This window comes from Lactuca saligna, chromosome 8 (genome assembly GCF_052625555.1).
Source record: "Lactuca saligna cultivar CGN05327 chromosome 8, ASM5262555v1, whole genome shotgun sequence".
NCBI lineage: Eukaryota > Viridiplantae > Streptophyta > Magnoliopsida > Asterales > Asteraceae > Lactuca > Lactuca saligna.
This window is the reverse complement of record NC_136424.1, coordinates 188,353,750-188,374,688: the sequence shown is the minus strand read 5'-3', so window position 1 is coordinate 188,374,688 and position 20,939 is coordinate 188,353,750. Positions and strand designations below refer to the sequence as shown.

Here is a 20,939-nt window from a genome sequence, read left to right as displayed (position 1 = left end):
CATGTAATCCTAAGCTTCAAACTGAAAATATCAAAACAACACACAAGTAATAGAAAAAGGAAAACAAACATCAAAATTAAATTCCTAAATTACCCTAATAAACTAGAAGTTTAAAAAGAAAAAGAAAAGCAAACTCTAATGACGGGTTGCCTCCCGCAAGCGCTTCTTTTTGTGCGAGTCTTTAGCTGGACTCCCAAATTAATAAACTTCTAATAAAATCAATGCCATTCCATCCATTGCATTAAATATTTTCTTTTGACCAATGTGTAAAATTTGGCCCGTTTCTTCTAAAATTCGCAAAACAAGCTCGAATTCATGAAACCCAACAATCTTGACAAGGGTTCGAATCGGTTGGATACTAATCATAAATGGATCGCTCTTCAGAACTTTCTGCAAAGTTAGAATCGTCACCCCATGCTTCGAAACACAAACCGGAAATACAGGGGGCCATGTCGTGGTAATAGTCAAACCACAGCTTGGTTCCTGCAATTCAGCTTGTTCTTGTTCTTCATCTGACCCTTCTGCTAGCAATCTTTCCAGCTCCTCCAAGTCTCTTTCTGGATTAAATTCTTCATCTTGTAACTCAGATGTCCCTTCTGTGTTGGGCAAGATGTTATCCAACCATCTTCCAAATTTCTTCAAATCTTCATCTGAGTCATACTCCTCATCTCCTTGCTCAATTTCTTGTACTACTTCCTCAAGAGAAGCATCAAAAGCATCGAGATTTGGAAAATACATAATAAATAAAAATAAAAATAAAAAACTAAACTAAATAAAAAATTTAATCAACAAATAAAAAAAATAATAACAATTAGCAAATAAAATTAACTATTTAGAACCGTTCCCCGACAACGGCGCCAAAAAGTTGATGTGTGTAAAACGAACTAGTTTTAATCCTACTTTTAGTTAATAAATTAAGCACACAAAGGCAGTGAACCTGTCTTTTAGTGTTATAGTTGGATAAGTAGGGTGTCGAACTCAGGGAACGGAAATTAATCTAATAGCTAATTTTAACTAAACAAGTAATAAAAGTAAAAAGGTTTTTCTCTAGTTTTACAAGACTAGAAACTTAAACATAGCACTTAAAACAATTAACTAACTAAACAATCAAAGCAAATGACAAATTCACCAAATGTATTAAAGGGTTTCTGTTTAGGTTCAACTAATTCACTCCTATGGTTATTTAAATGGTAGATTAATTATTATTGGTTACCAACTATAGTGGTTAGGTTCATGTTCATTACTCCTAACCCTTAGACAATTAATCAATTTACGCAGTGGCCAATTGTTTAAACTAATTAATTCCCTAGTTTAATTATTTGGATTAAATAAGATTTGTAATTGGTTAATCAAATTGGTGTTTCAATTAACCTCTTGTTTGTTGGTTTCTCAAACAAGCTCACACATTAATTTACCCATCATCCAATTAATCTTAATTTCATATTCATTACTCTTAAGCATATGATCAAGTGTTCACATAACATATGAGGTTAATAATTAAGAGATGTTCATGCAGCTTAATTACCTTCCAACTAACAGAAAATAGTTGTCATTAATGCATAAGGTTCCTTAACAAACTTAATTTAATAAAATCACCAAATAACAATCAATCAAAAAGTATATTCTAAACCATAGGAGCAAATTAGTCTTCCCCAACAGAAACAAAACGAATTTAGTTCATAGTCATGATAAAAACAAAGTCAAAAGCAGATTTAACTAAGCTAAACATACTTAATTCCTAAAGTTAAGTGGAATGATTAGCCTAATTGCCTTGATTCTTCCAAGGATTGAAGACTAGGGTTCCTTAGCTCCTCCAAGGGTTCTTTTTCGCAGGTTCAGCTCTCAAAATCGCCAAAAGTCCCTTCCAATCGGATAATAGTTTGGTATTTATAATTATTACAAAACAGGGTGTACTCGGCGAGTAGCAGACCCAACTCGCCGAGTAGATGCTAGCTATCTGTCTCATATCAGGAGTCTTGACTTTTCTTCTGGAATATTCTAATGGACTCGCCGAGTAGGAATGCTTTTGTCCCTCATTCTTCATTCTTTGGTCTCTAATTGCTTCCCCTTGTTCCCTTTCACACCCAAGCATGTCTTTTGGACTGAAAACAAAATTTAAACATTATTAAGTACCTTTTGTCCACATTATACACATAATTAGTTAAAAATGAATAAAAATGTATGCTAAATAATTAACTAATTATGCACATATCAATAGTCAATACATATTCACATAGTATCGTGTCTCTATAGCCATGCCTATCTTCTTTGACCCTAAAATTGGCCATGTATCTTATGGATTTTGTAGGTGTTAATTAGGACATTACTTGGATTCCTAAAGGTTAGTGGGATGAGGGCCATGTTTCTATAGGCCCACCTGGGGCTGATCGGGAATCTTCTTGGCTGAGATTAGGTGATCGTAGGAACCGTGAGCTTCATATTTCAATGGATGGATGGTGTCACGACGTCTCGTGGACCCTTACGGATTTCACTATGTGTTGGGCTGGTAGTTATGCCGTGGAGATCCGCGAGGTTTAATTCATTTGGTCATTGGCATAAATTGGGTATTTTGAGCAGTATGGGAATACTGTTGATGGCTCAATAGCCGACATGTATGGGTCAAGATTCTCTAAGATTTTTACTTGTTGGAAGTAAAAGATCTAGTATGCTCAAGAGTCATATTAAAATGATATTTCTAAATAACATATGATCCTAAGGGTCACACCAACAACAAGTTGATACAATTGATTATTTATTAGAAATTGATCTTAATAAATATTTATAAACTCTTATAATAATTTGTGAAAATATTTATTTCAAGGAAATAATTATTTTACAATACAAATAACACATTATTTCATAAGGTATGAATTAATAAGTCATGTACAATATTTTGGACTTGGAAAGCCTTTTGTCTTTTAGCTAAAGACAAAGTTTATATCTTATAAACTTTGAGTTTATAAAATATAAACTCAATCTTTTCTTTTTATTAAAGACATGGCCGGTTTTAGGGTCAAATAAGAGAGGCATGGCTTTCCCCTTAGTTTAATCAAAAGAAATCAAGCATGGTGCATGTATGGGACAAGCTTGTCTAAAGTGTTTATTGGATAATGACCTTTAGATTAAGTGGATGATTTATATAGATTGCACACTTGGAATCTTGCACTCACTTCTTTCTTACAAAATCCAAGAGCACATGCTACCTCTCCATCTCTTCTCTAGCCTTTGAAGTTCTTAAAGATTTGTTATTTGTTTTGCTCTCTTAGAACATATACTTGGGTATTTGTTCTATGCTTAAGAGTTGGCATAAGAACTAGCATTCTAATCAAGTTGGAACATTGTTGGTGTCTCAAGGGTTCATCATCTCTCCATTAATTTCTAAGCCTCCCCTAGAGGACTGAAAGTGCTTCAAAGGTTGTTACAACTTCTTCTTCTATGGTTGTGTTTTAAATATTTCTTTTACTTGCAAGATGGTCATTCGTGGGTGATAAAATGTTTATGTTATTTATAAAAATCAAGTCTTTCGTTTGACATTATTTATAGTTTTTGAAACTAATTTTTTAAATAAAACCCAACAATTGGTATCATAGCCACTTTGCAAGTTTTGTTAGATTTTTGATTTATGGAAATCTTAGTTTATGGATAATATGAATAACTTTTTTTATATAAAAACAAGTTCATACATATTTTCTTTGACAACTTTATAATTGTTATTTTATATGATAAAAACTTACATGCATTTTTGTCACTTAAAGTTGTCTTAGAAAAACAAATGTTGTTTTATGTTTTATGTATTTTAGAGTGCATAAACAAGCCATGGACCATTTGTGTTGTTGTTTGTATGATTTTGTTGAAAAAAAAATTTAATATTCTTTTATTCATTAAGTATGTAATGAAAGTAGCTACTTTTTATTCTTGTTATTTTTTAATGTAATATATTAGTTTTAGACTATATTTATTTTATGAAAATGTAACAAGATGAAGATGGAGGTCATTTCTTGAAGAACCATGGAGACCCACGGTTTTAAAAAGATTTTATAAAATTTCATAACTTTTATAAATTTTTTATAAAATTGCAACAAAGTTGGTTGTCATTGCAAGTGGGAGCTTGAAGATCACATGAAGAACAAGGTGTAATTTTTGGTCCCTTTGTCCTTAGGAAGGACTTAACACTTTTGGGTTTACTCAAAAAAGTGTTATATAGTTTAAGGCTTGTTTGCGTCAAACGCATTCTTGTGTTGTTTATTTTTCAAATAATATTTATGTGGTTGATAATTTAGTTTTTCACACTATTTTTGGAAAAAATAAATATCACATGAAGTTTGGATTTAAAAAATATAAAATATGGACATTAGATGTAGCATGTTCTAGCCAGAAAATAAAAAAAATAGTTTTTTAAAATTGTTAATTACGACAACTTTTGAAATATTGAATTATAAATGTAAAAATCATGTATTTATAACTTATTCAAACTCCAAACTATTATTTAATAAAAGGAAGTTTTATTAAGCAATATTAAAAGCTTCTACATGGCTCAAACACAAACTTAATACTAGGTTTTAATTATAAAATTGAACCAAGATGAAATATAAAAACCTAGTTTTTTATAAGAGCCTTAAAAGTGATTTTTTTGAAAATTGATACCATGACATATTGGATGCATGCAATTCTCATGATATCACATGTTATAAATAGAATAATAAAATATTCAAATACCTTTTTCAAAATGCAAGTCTATGCCATCCAACATTAGAAACAATTTGCACATCACTTGTACAATGCTAGTGGGATAAAGGATACTTAATCATTAGTATCATCTTTTGGTGACTTGATTGGAAACCTCTTGTGATAAAGGTCACCTAAGCAAGAGTGTTCCAAGGCATAGATGAGACCAAACATGTCAAATTAACAAATGGATTGTTAAGGGTCTCATTCATCTAGGAATTACAAATTGTGTAATTAATAAAAGTTATTTACCTTATTAAAATTGAGTAAATAGGATAAAGGATACCTAAAAATTTATTTGATTTGTAACTTGGATCCTAGACTTTAAATAAATAATGTTTTTGGAAACTAAAGGGTACTACTTTTTTAAGAATTAAATACTAAATGAAAACTTTGTTAAACTTTTGTAGATGGCTCTACCAACTACTATAACACACCACCACCCAATGAACATTCGGTCAATTCTTGACAAAGAAAAACTCAACCACTCCAACTTTTTGGATCGACATAGAAATTTAGGAATCGTTTTGAAACAAGAAAAGAAAGACTATGTCCTTGAAAAAAAACCATGATGAACCACCTGCTCTCCCAAAGACTGCACATGATGCATGTATAAAGCATATAGATGATTCACTTGATGTTTCATGTCTTATGCTTGCCTCTATGGTTCCTAGTATTCAACGAGATCTGGAAGTCTTTACTGCCTTTGACATGATTGAACATCTCAAGCAGATGTTCGGTCAGCAAGCCAAAACAAAAAGGTTTGAAACCGTGAGAGCACTCCATGGAATGAATATGGAGGAGAGTGGAAATGTGAGCACACATGTTTTCAAGATGAAAAGCTATCTGCATCAATTAGATAGATTGGGCTTTCCATATTCACAAGACTTGGGCACAGACTTAATTCTGAACTCATTGCCAAAGTCTTATGATACCTTTATCATGAACTACAACATGAATGAGTGGAAGAAACCTATCTATGAATTGCACGACATGCTAAAAACTACAGAGAGGAGTATCCCAAGGGAAACCCCCAAGTGCTCATGATTAGGGTAGGAAAAGTCAAGAAGAACAAATGCAAGAAATTCAAAGGAAAGCTACAAGCTGGCAAAGGCATAGGGAAGAAAGCACCCCAAAACCCACCACCAAAGAAGAAGGAAAAGGTTGCCAAAGATGACACATACTTTGAGAGTGGTGTCTTGGGGCATGGAAAAGGAGTTGTCCTAAGTACCTTGTTGAATTGAAGAACAAGAAGGTCGGGGAAAGCCCTTCAGGTATATCAATTTTCATGATTGAAATGAGACTATTTACTTTTTAATATAACACTTGGGTATTGGATACTGGTTGTGGAAATCATATTTGTAATTCTTTGCAGGGGTCAGAATGAGTAGGGAACTGAAGACAGATAAGACGGTATTGCATGTGGGCAAAGGAGCACGAGTTGCAGTCCAAGCAATAGGACATTTTGATTTACAATTACCATCTGGTCTGTACTTAACATTAAACAATGTTTGTTTGATTACCTCTATTACTAGAAATATTGTATCAGTTTCCCGTTTACAAAACTTTGGTTTTAACTTTCAATTTGTTGATGATAATATTCATTCCTTATTGGATGGAATATTCCATTTTGAGGCTAGACCGATAAATGGAATTTATGAATTAAACCTTGATGACCCCTCAAATAATAAGTCCCTTTATCATGTTAACACTAAAAGGCTATAACAAGTTTTCAACCAAACATATCTATGGCATTGTCGCGTTGGACACATAAACAAGAAGCGCATATCTCAACTCCAAAAGAGTAAACTTTTGGGGGAAAATGACATTGAGTCATTTGACACATGTAAATGCCATTTATGTGTCAAGATGACAAAATCCCCTTTCTTTGAAACAAATTAAAGGGCGAGTTTTTTATTGGGCATCATACACACTAATATATGTGGTCTCTTCAAAAATTTGTCTAGATATGGTGAAAGATATTACATCACCTTCACTGACGACTGTAGTCGTTTTGGTTATTCAACTCGACAAAACAATCAAAATCCTTCGTATGGATAGAGGAGGTGAGTACTTGAGCCAAGAGTTCCATGACCATCTAAGGACTCGTGGCATTATCTCACAACTCACTCCACCTAGAGCACCACAACTTAATGGTGTTTTTGAGAGAGGAAGTTGGACCTTACTTGATATGGTTCGATCTATGTGATGGGTATTGGCCATATGAACATTCCTATGTGCACATGCAAACCCTAAAGCTTGGATCTAGGTTTCTCTAATTGAACATACATTGAATCCAAGACTTCTAATGGCTAATTGAGTATAAGAACAATACAAAACCAGAGTTAGAAGCTTACCTCAAAACACTTGTTTGATCTTCTTGTTCTTGGAGCTTTAGAGTCACAAATGTCACTCCTCTAATGGCTTACAAACACCAACTAGCAAGAGGATGATATGTGAGAGAGGAGAGGGAATGAAATCGGCCAGGGTAACCTTCTAATAACACAAGTGCCGATTTCCCTTGCCCATGGGGTCTATTTATACTTGCAAGGCTCTTTGAGTTTCACTCTAAAACCCTAGCTGGATAACTATTACTCAAAGTAATCCAAATCCCTTCCAAGATAAGCCCTTGGATGAATTTATGGCTATCCTAAGCCCTAGAATTCGTCCACCCCTTAACTTTAAAGGATTTATAGCCTAAAGTGTAACTATCAAACAATTGACAGTTATAACCCTTTGTTTAAATAATCTCTTTAAGTCACCAAATTATTTCCTAATTAATTTATGACTTATATCAATCAAAGAATAATATTATTGTTCCTTATATTATACTTATAATATAATAATAATATTCCTTCTCTCATTATAAATCATCCTGTCAAGTTGCTATGGTGAAGGCAACCCAAAAGGACCATGCACAACCGGGTCAAATACTTGCCAAATATAGTTATAGCCTTAGCCACTATTCCAACAGTCTCCCACTTGGATAAGTCTAGTAACTATATGCACAAGTGCAATTCGATTTGCAATCGTAGCTCTCAAAGACGCCGTCAAACTCTGATCTAATCAATCTTGTCCTTTAGATAAGGGATCGTACAGTCCTCTGTTAGATATCATGCTAACAACTTTATGGAATCAATTTTGTCTAGCATTTGGTTTCTCGATCTCCGATGCATTTGACATAGAACTTAATTGAACACATCAATTCAGTTCTGACCAGGCCCGACACATAAGTCAAACCAAATCATCGAGCGGCCGAGATATCGCTTTTACCCTCCTGGGATAAAAGTCACAGATAAACTTCGACTTATATGCATTTACTTATTCATTAATCAATTATACACAACAATGCGTTTTATAACACCGAGTTACTAATGCGTTTTCGCATTATCAATGTACAACCAATAAGCAAATAACAAACCATATATCTAGGTTTTAAGACTATATGATATTATCGTCTTGCGATCACCCTTTTATATCATATTCCATAAGGTAATTCCAGCAAGCGCGGGTTTGTTCCAATGCTCAAAACCAGTTCATAAGCACTCATGAACGTTGTAGCAACCCTTTGCTATGTCTAATACCATTTAGACAATCTAGACACCAATTCATGACAATCTTCATTTATATCTACTTCAACATATGAACGATTGTGGATAATTCGAATAATTCGATTATTCTTAATAAACTCAACTATTCTGGAAGTCAAAACATGCAAAATGAAACAATAGTTAAACAATTAACATAAGACAGTAACATTACTCATAAATAATACTCTTTTATTTAATCATCAAATGTTAATTACATTTATCTATTACATGTTTCTACTACCATCTATTCTATACTAATATCATCCTTCAGCCCAATACTCCTAGCATGCTGCATGTGCCTAACCCTACTCAGTCCCTTCGTAAGCGGATCTGCTGGGTTATCTTCTGATGATATCCTCTTCACTACGAGTTGTCCTTCTTCTACACAATGTCTAATAAAATGATATTTTCTATCGATATGTCGAGATCTACCATGATCACTCGGTTCCTTGGTTAAGGCAACCGCTCCTTCATTATCACAGAAAATCTCCATGGGCTCCTTTATGGTGGGTACAACTCCAAGATCACCAATGAAGTTCTTCAACCATATTGCCTCCTTTGACGCTTCTCTTGCTGCAATGTACTCTGATTCATACATTGAATCAGCTACGGTTTCCTGCTTGGAACTTTTCCAAGTCACTGCTCCTCTATTAAGGGTAAAGACCCAGCCCGACTGCGAACGGTAGTTGTCTCGGTTGGTTTGGAAACTGGCGTCACTATACCCTCGCACCTTCAAGTCATCATTCCCTCCGAGGACTAAAAAGCATTCCTTCGTCCTTCGAAGGTACTTAAGGATATTCTTCACCGCAATCCAATGAGCTTTGCCAGGATTCCCTTGATATCTGCTAACCAGGCTCAAAGCAAAGGCTACATCAGGGCGAGTACAAGTCATAGCATACATAATTGAGACAACTGCGGAAGCGTATGGTACTCAACTCATTTCTTCTATTTCAGCTTCGGTACTCGGACTTTGAGTCTTACTCAACTTGGCATTACTTTGTATCGGTAATTCTCCCTTCTTCGAGTTTTCCATACTAAAACGTTTTAGTACCTTATCTAAGTAAGTGTTCTGACTAAGTCCTATTAGTCTCTTACTTCTCTCTCTTACTATCCTTATTCCCAAAATATAGGAAGCTTCTCCGAGGTCCTTCATAGCGAAGCACTTCCCGAGCCAGGACTTAACCTCCTGCAGATTTGGGATGTCGTTTCCTATGAGCAATATGTCATCAACATACAATACGAGAAAGCTAACTATGCTCCCACTTGCTTTGACATATACACATGATTCATATTTACTTCGTACAAATCCAAACTCTTTGACTTTCTCATCGAAGAAAAGATTCCATCTGTGAGATGCTTGCTTAAGTCCATAAATGGACTTCTCAAGCTTAGACACTCTATTCGGATGCTTCGGATCAATAAAACCCTCTAGCTGAGTCATGTAAACATCCCCAACCAACTTCCCGTTAAGGAAAGCGGTTTTGACATCCATTTGCCAAATCTCATAATCATAAAATGCAGCAATAGCTAGCATCACTCTAATAGATTTTATCTTTGCAACTGGTGAGAAGGTCTCATCATAGTTAACTCCAGGATTTTAAGTAAAGCCCTTCGCAACCAATCACGCCTTATATGTGTGTACGTTTCCATCCACGTCAGTCTTTTTCTTGAAGATCCATTTGCACCCAACGGTCTTACATTCGGGCACATTATCAACCAAATTCCAAACTTGGTTGTCATACATGGATTGGATCTTGCTGTCCATTGCCTCTTTCCATTTTGCAAACTCCGGGCCTGCCATGGCTTCCTTAAAGCTATTAGGTTCATCTAGATTTATTAGTGTACCATCACTAATATACATGTCCCCTTCGGTAGTAATATGAAATCCATAAAACTGGGGTTGAACTCTCACTCTTTCGGAACATCTAAGAGGTAAGGATTGGTCAATAGGCTCAACCGGAGTTTCCTCCTCGGGTTGAGTGCCAGCGGTAGAGGTTCCTTCATCTATCGAATCTTGAATCTCTTCAAGCTCGATTTGCCTCCCACTGTCTCCTTAGCTTATGAGTTCTCGCTCTTGGAAAACTCCTCTCCTTGCAACGAAGACTACATTGTCCTTCGGTCTATAGAAGAGATATCCAAAGGATTTCTGCAGGTAGTCGATGAAAATACATCGCTCACTACGACGTTCGAGCTTGTCGTGAGTATCTCGTCTTACGAAAGCCTCACAACCCCAAACCTTGATATGTGCCAACGAGGGAGCTTACCCTGTCCACATCTCGTGAGGTGTTTTGGCAACCTTCTTAATAGGGACTCGGTTAAGAATATGGGCAGCAGTCTCTAAGGCATACCCCCAAAATGAGATAGGTAGTGAAGCACAACTCATCATAGAGAGAACCATATCCAAAAAGGTTCGATTACGCCTTTCTGCCACACCATTCAATTGTGGTGTCCTAGGTGGCATCAATTGTGAAACTATTCCACACTCCTTGAGATAATCGTGGAATTCAAGACTTAGGTACTCTCCTCCTCGATCGGATCGAAGCATCTTGATTTTCCTGCCCAATTGATTCTCCACTTCATTCTTGAACTCTTTGAACTTTTCAAAAGTTTCTGACTTTTGCATGATTAAGTAGATATACCCATATCTACTATAGTCATCGCTAAAAGTCACATAGAAGCGGTTCCCATCCTTCGTGGTTGATCTGAATGGTCCACATACATCGGTATGTATTAAGTCCAATAGACCCTCACCCCTTTCACACGTACTTATGAAAGGTGAATTATACAAGTTTCTGTAATTGGATGACTTGATTGGAAACCTCTTGTGATAAAGGTCACCTAAGCAAGAGTGTTCCAAGGCATAGATGAGACCAAACATGTCAAATTAACAAATGGATTGTTAAGGGTCTCATTCATCTAGGAATTATAAATTGTGTAACTAATAAAAGTTATTTACCTTATTAAAATTGAGTAAATAGGATAAAGGATACCTAAAAATTTATTTGATTTGTAACTTGGATCCTAGACTTTAAATAAATAATGTTTTTGGAAACTAAAGGGTACTACTTTTTTAAGAATTAAATACTAAATGAAAACTTTGTAAAACTTTTGTAGATGGCTCTACCAACTACTATAACACACCACCACCCAATGAATGTTCGGTCAATTCTTGACAAAGAAAAACTCAACCACTCCACCTTTTTGGATGGGCATAGAAATTTAAGAATCTTTTTGAAACAAGAAAAGAAAGACTATGTCCTTGAAAAAAAACCATGATGAACCATCTGCTCTCCCAAAGACTGCACATGATGCATGTATAAAGCATATAGATGATTCACTTGATGTTTCATGTCTTATGCTTACCTCTATGGTTCCTAGTATTCAACGAGATCTGGAACTCTTTACTATCTTTGACATGATTGAACATCTCAAGCAGTTGTTCGGTCAGCAAGCTAAAACCGAAAGGTTTGAAACCGTGAGAGCACTCCATGACATGAATATAGAGGAGAGTGGAAATGTGAGCACACAAGCTTTCAAGATGAAAAGCTATCTGGATCAATTAGATTGATTGGGCTTTCCATATTCACAAGACTTGGGCACAGACTTAATTCTGAACTCATTGCCAAAGTCTTATGATACCTTTATCATGAACTACAACATGAATGAGTGGGAGAAACCTATCTATGAATTGCACGACATGCTAAAAACTACGGAGAGGAGTATCCCAAGGGAAACCCCTAAGTGCTCATGATTAGGGTAGGAAAAGTCAAGAAAAACAAATGCAAGAAATTCAAAGGAAAGCTACAAGCTGGCAAGGGCATAGGGAAGAAAGCACCCCAAAACCCATCACCAAAGAAGAAGGAAAAGGTTGCCAAAGATGACACATACTTTGGGAGTGGTGTCTTGGGGCATGGAAAAGGAGTTGTCCTAAGTACCTTGTTGAATTGAAGAACAAGAAGGTCGGGGAAAGCCCTTCAGGTATATCAATTTTCATGATTGAAATGAGACTATTTACTTTTTCATATAACACATGGGTATTGGATACTGGTTGTGGAAATCATATTTTTAATTCTTTGCAGGGGTGAGAAAGAGTAGGGAACTAAAGACAGATAAGACGGTATTGCATGTGGGCAAGGAGCACGAGCTGCAGTCCAAGCAATAGGACATTTTGATTTACAATTACCATCTGGTCTGTACTTAACATTAAACAATGTTTGTTTGATTACCTCTATTACTAGAAATATTGTATCAGTTTCCCGTTTACAAAACTTTGGTTTTAACTTTCAATTTGTTGATGATAATATTCATTCCTTATTGGATGGAATATTCTATTTTGAGGCTAGATCGATAAATGGAATTTATGAATAAAACCTAGATGACACCTCAAATAATAAGTCCCTTTATCATGTTAACACTAAAAGGCTAAAACAAGTTTTCAACCAAACATATCTATGGCATTGTCGCGTTGGACACATAAACAAGAAGCGCATATCTCAACTCCAAAAGAGTAGACTTTTGGGGGAAAATGACATTGAGTCATTTGACACATGTAAATGCCATTTATGTGTCAAGATGACAAAATCCTTTTTCTTTGAAACAAATTAAAGGGCGAGTTTTTTTATTGGGCATCATACACACTAATATATGTGGTCTCTTCCAAAAATTGTCTAGATATGGTGAAAGATCTTACATCACCTTCACTGACGACTTTAGTCGTTTTGGTTATGTGTATTTGATGAAACATAAGCATGAAGCATTTGAAAAGTTTAAATTGTTTCAAAGTGAGGTTAAAATTCAACTTGACAAAACAATCAAAATCCTTCGTATGGATAGAGGAGGTGAGTACTTGAGCCAAGAGTTCCATGACCATCTAAGGACTCGTGGCATTATCTCACAACTCACTCCACCTAGAGCACCACAACTTAATGGTGTTTTTGAGAGAGGAAATTGGACCTTACTTGATATGGTTCGATCTTTGTGATGGGTATTGGCCATATGAACATTCCTATGTGCACATGCAAACCCTAAAGCTTGGATCTAGGTTTCTCTAATTGAACATACATTGAATCCAAGACTTCTAATGGCTAATTGGGTATAAGAAAAATACAAAACCAGAGTTAGAAGCTTACCTCAAAACACTTATTTGATCGTCTTGTTCTTGGAGCTTTAAAGTCACAAATGTCACTCCTCTAATGGCTTACAAACACAAACTAGCAAGAGGTTGATATGTGAGAGAGGAGAGGGAATGAAATCGGCCAGGCTAACTTTCCAATAACACAAGTTCTGATTTCCCTTGCCCATGGGGTCTATTTATACTTACAAGGCTCTTTGAGTTTCACTCTAAAACCCTAGTTGGATAACTATTACTCAAAGCAATCCAAATCCCTTCCAAGATAAGCCCTTGGACGAATTTATGGCTATCCTTAGCCCTAGAATTCGTCCACCCCTTAACTTTAAAGGATTTACAGCCCAAAGTGTAACTATCAAACAATTGACAGTTTATACCCCTTTGTTTAAATAATCTCTTTAAGCCACCAAATTAATTCCTAATTAATTTATGACTTATATCAATCAAACAATAATATTATTATTCCTTATATTATACTTATAATATAATAATAATATTCCTTCTCTCAGTATAAATCATCCTATCAAGTTGCTATGGTGAAGGCAACCCAAACGGACCATGCACAACCGGGTCAAATACTTGCCAAATATAGTTGTAGCCTTAGACACTATTCCAACACTATGATGAGTCTAAGTACTCTTACTTTATCATTTTGGAGTTATGTTTTACTCACCGTAGCCCATATCTTGAATATGACACCAACTAAAAGGTAGAGAAAACACCTTATGAGATGTCGTATGGAAAGGCTCCATCCTTACCTTATATGAAAGTTTGGGGTTGTGAAGCTTATGTCAGAAAAGAGACTTCAAGAAAACTTGAGCCTAGATCTTCCAAATGCATCTTTGTAGGATATCCTAAAGATTGTTTTGGATATTACTTCTACATTCCTAGTGAGAATAAGATATTTGTCTCACGAAAAGCTGAATTTTTATAAAGCAAGTTTCTAATGGATAAGGCAAGTGGGAGGCATGGGGAACCTGACGAAGATCAAGAACCTCAACCCGATGCAACTTTAGTTGGCCCTAGTATTGAACAAGAGGTTGTTGAAGATGAAGAGATTATTGTCCTTCAACTTGTTGAAACACAAGGCATTCGCAAATCCGGTAGAACTCATCATGAACCTGAGAGATATGGATTTCTCATTAACGAGTTGTTCATGATGATGAATGTTGCTGAGCCCATCAACTACTGATATGAAATGTTAGATCCCGAATCTGATGAATGGCTTGAAGCCATGAATGCAGAGATGCAATCCATGAGAGAAAATCAAGTATGGGATTTGGTTGAACTTCCTCCCAATAACAACACTGTTGGAAGTAAGTGGGTCTTCAAGAAGAAGACTGACATGGATGGCAATTTACACATATTCAAAGCAAGACTTGTTGCTAAAGGATTCACTCAAACTCATGGGGTTGATTATGATAAAACCTTTTCACCAGTCGCTATGATTAAATCTATTAGGATACTACTTGCCATAGCTATATATATTATGACTATGAGATATGGAAAATGGATGTCAAAACTGCTTTTCTAAATGGGCACTTGGAAGAAGATGTGTATATGGTTCATCCCGAAGGTTTTGTCGACCAAAAGCATCCTAATAAAGTGTGTAATCTCAAGAGATGCATTTATGGGTTAAAACAAGCATCTCGTAACTGGACTCGTCATTCTGATGATGAAATCACATAGTATGGTTTTATTAGAAATGAAGATGAATCTTGTGTTTACATGAAAACTAGAGGGAGCTCGGTGACATTCTTGGTCCTATATGTGGATAACATATTAAGCATGGGAAATCACATTCCAAATTTACAAGGTATAAAGAGTTGGCTTGGAAAGTGCTTCTCAATGAAGGACCTAGGCGAGGTATAATACATTCTTGGAATCAAAATCTATAGAGATAGATCAAAATGATTAATAGGTATAAGCCAAGGTACATATATTGAGAAATTTGAAACGGATCAATATGAAAAACTATAAGAGAGGATTTATACCTATGGCGCATGACACTGTAATAAGTTCATCTCAATGTCCTAGCATAAAGGCTGAGCTAGACAAGATGAAGGATGTTCCATATGCTTCTGCAATCGGATCCATCATGTACGCCATGAACTGTACAAGACCTGATCTTGCTTATGCTATGAGCATGGGAAGCAAATTCCAACAAAATCCATGGGAGAGTCGTTGGACAGCTGTGAAGAACATTCTCAAGTACTTATGAAGGACTAAGGATATGTTCCTCCTATATAGAGGCATGGAAGAAAGATTAACTGTAAAGTGCTACACTGATGCTTCCTTCACAACTGATCGAGATGATTACAAATCACAGTAAATATATGTGTTCATTATTAATGGGGGGCGGTATCTTGGAAAATCTCCAAGAAAAGTGTTGTTGCACAATGCATTACAGTGTCAAAATACATTGCTGCTTCTGAAGCTGCACAAGAGGCTTCTTGGATGAATAAATTCATGGGAAATCTAGGGGTAGTCCCCACCATTCAGGACCCCCTAGACGTTTTCTGTGAAAATGAGGGTGCTGTTGCTTTGGCAAAGAACCCAGATCACGCAAGAAGACCGTACATATTAGCCGAAGATTCAACTTCATCCAGTATAAAGTTGAAGAAGGTGAAATTAGTATTCGCAAAGTTCACACTGATCAAGATTTGGTGGACCCTTTCACAAATCCCCTTCCTCAAGTCAAGTTTGATGGTCATACTCGAGGAATAGGACTTTTCTATTCTAGTGATTGGCTTTGATCTTTGTATTAATATTGAGTATTAGGACATTGTAACATCATCTATTGTAATGACTATGATATATATGGCATATGAACTTTTCATTAAATATTTGTTGTGTTCTTTATTAACAGGTTTAATCCATGACTAAATTTATTCACTCTAAAATCCATAGTCGGTTATTATTGTGGGAATAGTAATAAAGTAAGACTAATATGAATTGGAATGGTTGACAAAGCATTGTAACCAGTTTCATAGGTACTTGATAGAGAGTAAGTATTGGATTGACCCGTTCAAGATCATTTTGTGGATTGTTGTCATGAATGATACTTGATAAAGGTAATATGTATATCCTTAACACCCGAGATACATATATGGGACTTGAGTGTGGAGAATGTTATGCTTTGATGTAGTTAAATGATGTTCTTTAAACGGGTAGTTATAAAAGCTATTATCAGGTATGATGTGAACCATGTAAGAGGCGTATGTAGTCAAGATGGGATTTGTTCCTCTTATTCGTTGAGAGTTAGACATCTAAAGCCTGATGGAAAGTTTGACACTTATATGAGATTGAATGCAATCTATATCTCATGTTCAACATGATGTATGTAGCAAAGGGATAATTGATAAACTTACCTTATACACCATTTGTAGACTTCGGGATTCTGGGGGATTGGGCATTGATGGAATGGCATTATGTCATATGTTGTTGGGGGTAGTGAAATGTTTCTAGATGTTCACCACTGTCTATATCAATTTGGTATGAGTCTTATGTAAGTGGGAGATTGAAAGATCTAGTATGCTCAAGAGTCATATTAAAATGATATTGCTAAATACCATATGATCCTAAGGGTCACACTAACAACAACTTGATACAATTGATTACTTATTAGAAAATTATTTTAATAAATATTCATAAACTCTTATAATAAATTGGGAAGATATTTATTTCAAGGAAATAATTATTTTATAATACAAGTAACACATTATTTCATAAGGTATGAATTAATAAATCATGTACAACATTTTGGACTTGAAAAGCCTTTTGTCTTTTAGCTAAAGACAAAGTTTATATCTTATAGACTTTGGGTTTATAAAATATAGACTCAATCTTTTTTTTTTTAAAAGACATGACCAGTTTTAGGGTCAAATAAGAGAGGCATGACTTTCCCCTTAGTTTAATCAAAAGAAATCAAGCATGGTGCATGCATGGGAAAAGCTTGTCTAAAGTGCTTATTGGATAAAGACCTTTAGATTAAATGGAAGCTTTATATAAATTGCACTCTTGCAATCTTGCACTCACTTCTGTCTTGCAAAATCCAAGAGCACATGCTCCCTCTCCATATCTTCTCTAGCCTTTGAAGTTCTTGAAGATTTGTTACTTTTTTTCTATCTTAGAACATATACTTGGGTATTTTTCTAAGCTTAAGAGTTAGCATAAGAACTAGCATTCTAATCAAGGTGGAACATTGTTGGTGTCTCAAGGGTTCATCCTCTCTCCATTAACTTTGAAGCCTCCCCTTGAGGACTCAAAGTGCTTCAAAGGTTGTTACCACTTGGTCTTCTATGCTCGTGTTTTAAATCTTTCTTTTATTTGCAAGATGATCCTAAGTGGGTGATAAAATGTTTGTTATTTATAAAACCGAAGTCTTCCATTTGCCATTATTTATAGTTTTTGAAACTAGTTATCTAAATAAAACCTAACAGGAAGAGTCCTGGTTGTCTATCTCTAGTGTCATGTGGAGATCCTTAGTGGATTTTGATTGTTGTTACAAGATCGGTTTCAAGTAGGTTCAATTAGGAGTGTTGATCAGGTAAAATTTTCAGGTTTCGGGTAGAACGGGTCGGGTAGTTCGGGTATTTCCTTAAAATAATAATACCTGATACCAGACCTATATTGTAATTTGGGTTCTCGAGTTTCGGGTATTTGGGTTTTAGGTCATGTCGGGTATTTTCGGGTATACCCGAAAATTACTTAAGTGTCACTTATTATTTTTTTTGGATTTCGGTTGCTTTAATAAAAATTAGGTAAGTCTTCCATTTGCCATTATTTATAGTTTTTGAAACTAGTTTTTTAAATAAAACTCAACAGGAAGAGTCATGGTTGTCTATCTCTAGTGCCTTGTGGAGATCCTTAGTGGATTTTGATTGTTGTTGCATGATCGGTTTCAAGTAGGTTCTGTTAGGGGTGTAGATCGGGTAAAATTTTTGGGTTTCGGGTAGAATGGGTCGGGTAGTTCGGGTATTTCCTTAAAATAATAATACCCAATACCCGACCTATATTGTAATTTGGATTCTCAGGTTTCGGGTATTTAGGTTTTAGGTCGGGTCAGGTCGGATAGTTTTGGGTATACCCGAAGATTACTTAAGTGTCACTTATTGATTTTTTTTTTGTATTTCGGTTGCTTTAATAAAAATTGGGTACCAAAATATTTCATACAATTAATAAGTACATATACGATAACAGTACAAGTCATTATAATATGTTATGTGATTTTTGCATTCCATTTTCAATTTTTGATAAAAAGAACAGTTTATGGAGTACATGATCAATGTTTGATCAAATTTGGATTAGCCAAACATGTTACATGATTTAATGCAAAAGGAAAATGAAAGGGAATCTAACATCTTATTCATTTTCAATATATTTGTTGTAACATTCTGTTCAAAACTTTATTGCATTTTCAACAATTTCTTTTGTATTTATTATATATATATTGTTCAAATAACGAAGCCATGTAACATTTGTTTTAAACTATAAGGAACAATAATTATCCAAAATAATGATACAACTTTAATAGTTATTATAGCTAGTGTATTGATTAGTTTTTTTTTCTAAATCGGGTATGCCCGAATTTTTTTAAACATACCCAATACCCGACCTATTTAAATATCGGGTTACCCGATTACCCGGATTTTCAAACCCAAAACCTGATTTACCCAATCCGATCCACCCGAATGCAAAACGGGTCGGGTCGGGTAATCGGGTATTGGGTATTTTCAACAGGCCTAGGTTCAGTTGCAAGTGATAGAGTTCGTTGTAGGAATCCTGGATGAATTATTAGTTAAATGGTACCCATGATCGTATGGGGGTAAGTATGCTGCCCAATATTTTCTACCAGACTGACCACTGATACGCTCGTGGGAGCAGTGGGATGATGATGACTCGTCAAGAAGTGAAGTGTGTACCTGAGAACTTTTAGGTGGTTTTGAATGGAAGATCATTAGCCTCTATGTTTGTCCCTAGAAATTATAGGATTGATGGATTCTCAATTCTGTGAAGTACAAGTCTGTATAGTTGCAACTATGACATTTTCCAGCTTGAGTAGTTTTCTAGTAGTGGGGTCATACATTTGGGGGATAGGAAAATGGTTGTTGCAGTTGCATGCTTTCAAGTGTTTGGATTGTTGTTGATATCAGTCGGGCTCGGTGTGTTCTCTCGAGTTCAATTTGGATGTGTTGGTTATACAAAGGGGTTCATAGGATCATATGGATTGTGTTAGTGTAGTAAATATTCTAACATAGTCAAATTTCGAGGACGAAATCTAATTTATGTGGGGGAGAGTTGTAATACCTAGTTTTGGATCCTTCTTATATCATAATAGCAGGCTGTAAAATGGATCAAGTAAAGGCCTTAGGCTTCAAGGGAATAAGATTTAGACCCTATTAGATGTAGATAATCTTGATTATGTTATCTAAGCTCTTGGTTTGAGTTTTCAAGTCAAAGGGTTAAAATAGGAAAAGTGATGTTTTAGACTTCTTTCATGAATTATTTTTAGTTCGGTATGTTTTAAGTCAAAATTAATTAGGTAGGATTGTGGGTCTCTTCAATACCTTTCCGTGCATATAAAGAACGCCAAAAATAGAGTTAAAACAAAGAGGTTATGGTTGTTTGAAGTTGAAGTGGAAATTTGGGACTTTTGAATTATGTAGGGCGTCACTTGGTGATATTGGACGCAACTTTAATGAATTATGCAGGGAGTAATTTATGTTACGCAGGGTATAATTTGGGCATATCAAAACCCTAAATCTTTGGTTTGGAGCATTATTTAAGGGCTCTAACTTATGGAAACCCTCTCTAACCAACCTCCATCACCTAAGATCATTCCTTGAGAAACCCTAGCCTCTTCTTGCTTGTTTTTGAGCCTTGACATCATTTATGAGATTATTTCTCCATTAGAAGGTTGAATCTTGAAGAGTAAGGTGGTGGCAAAGTGTATAGAATAAGGGTTCAAGTATAGATCCAACAAGGTTACATCATTCCTGGACCATTGTAAGTAAGAAGCTTCTAACTTGCTCATTAACTTCATAGATCTAGTTATTTGTTATAATTACCACTTTTTGGTCCTTTGTGCTTGTGCTTGGGAGTTGAGGCTATATAGAACACTCTTGGGACTTATTGGACTTGGAAAGTTGTGCTTTGGTGCTTGTTCATTAAGCCATGCTAGTTGTGTTAGCATTTTGGTCATTTTAGTGCATAAAGTTTAGATCTTAAAATTTTGTGACCTTGTTATGGATAAAGTTGGAAAATTTATCCATCTAAACATCATACTGATTCAGATATGAAGGTTGGAGACTTGGACTTAATGGATTAAGTGGAGAAAGATGCATTTTTGGTACCTTTGAGATTTAAAGACTAGATCTTGGTTGTTTCGACCATCCTAATGGATAAACTTGAAAACTTTATCCTTTAGAAACCAAATCTGAGAATTGGATGGTTAACTTTCTATATTAAGCACTTAATGGGAAAAGTTGGACAAT

General features: G+C 35.4%; 1 pseudogene; it reads left to right on the top strand.

The window, feature by feature from the left end:
• Window positions 1-14,641: 14,641 nt before the first annotated feature.
• On the top strand, window positions 14,642-14,977 carry LOC145010377 (putative mitochondrial protein AtMg00820 pseudogene; annotated as a pseudogene).
• Window positions 14,978-20,939: the final 5,962 nt, after the last annotated feature.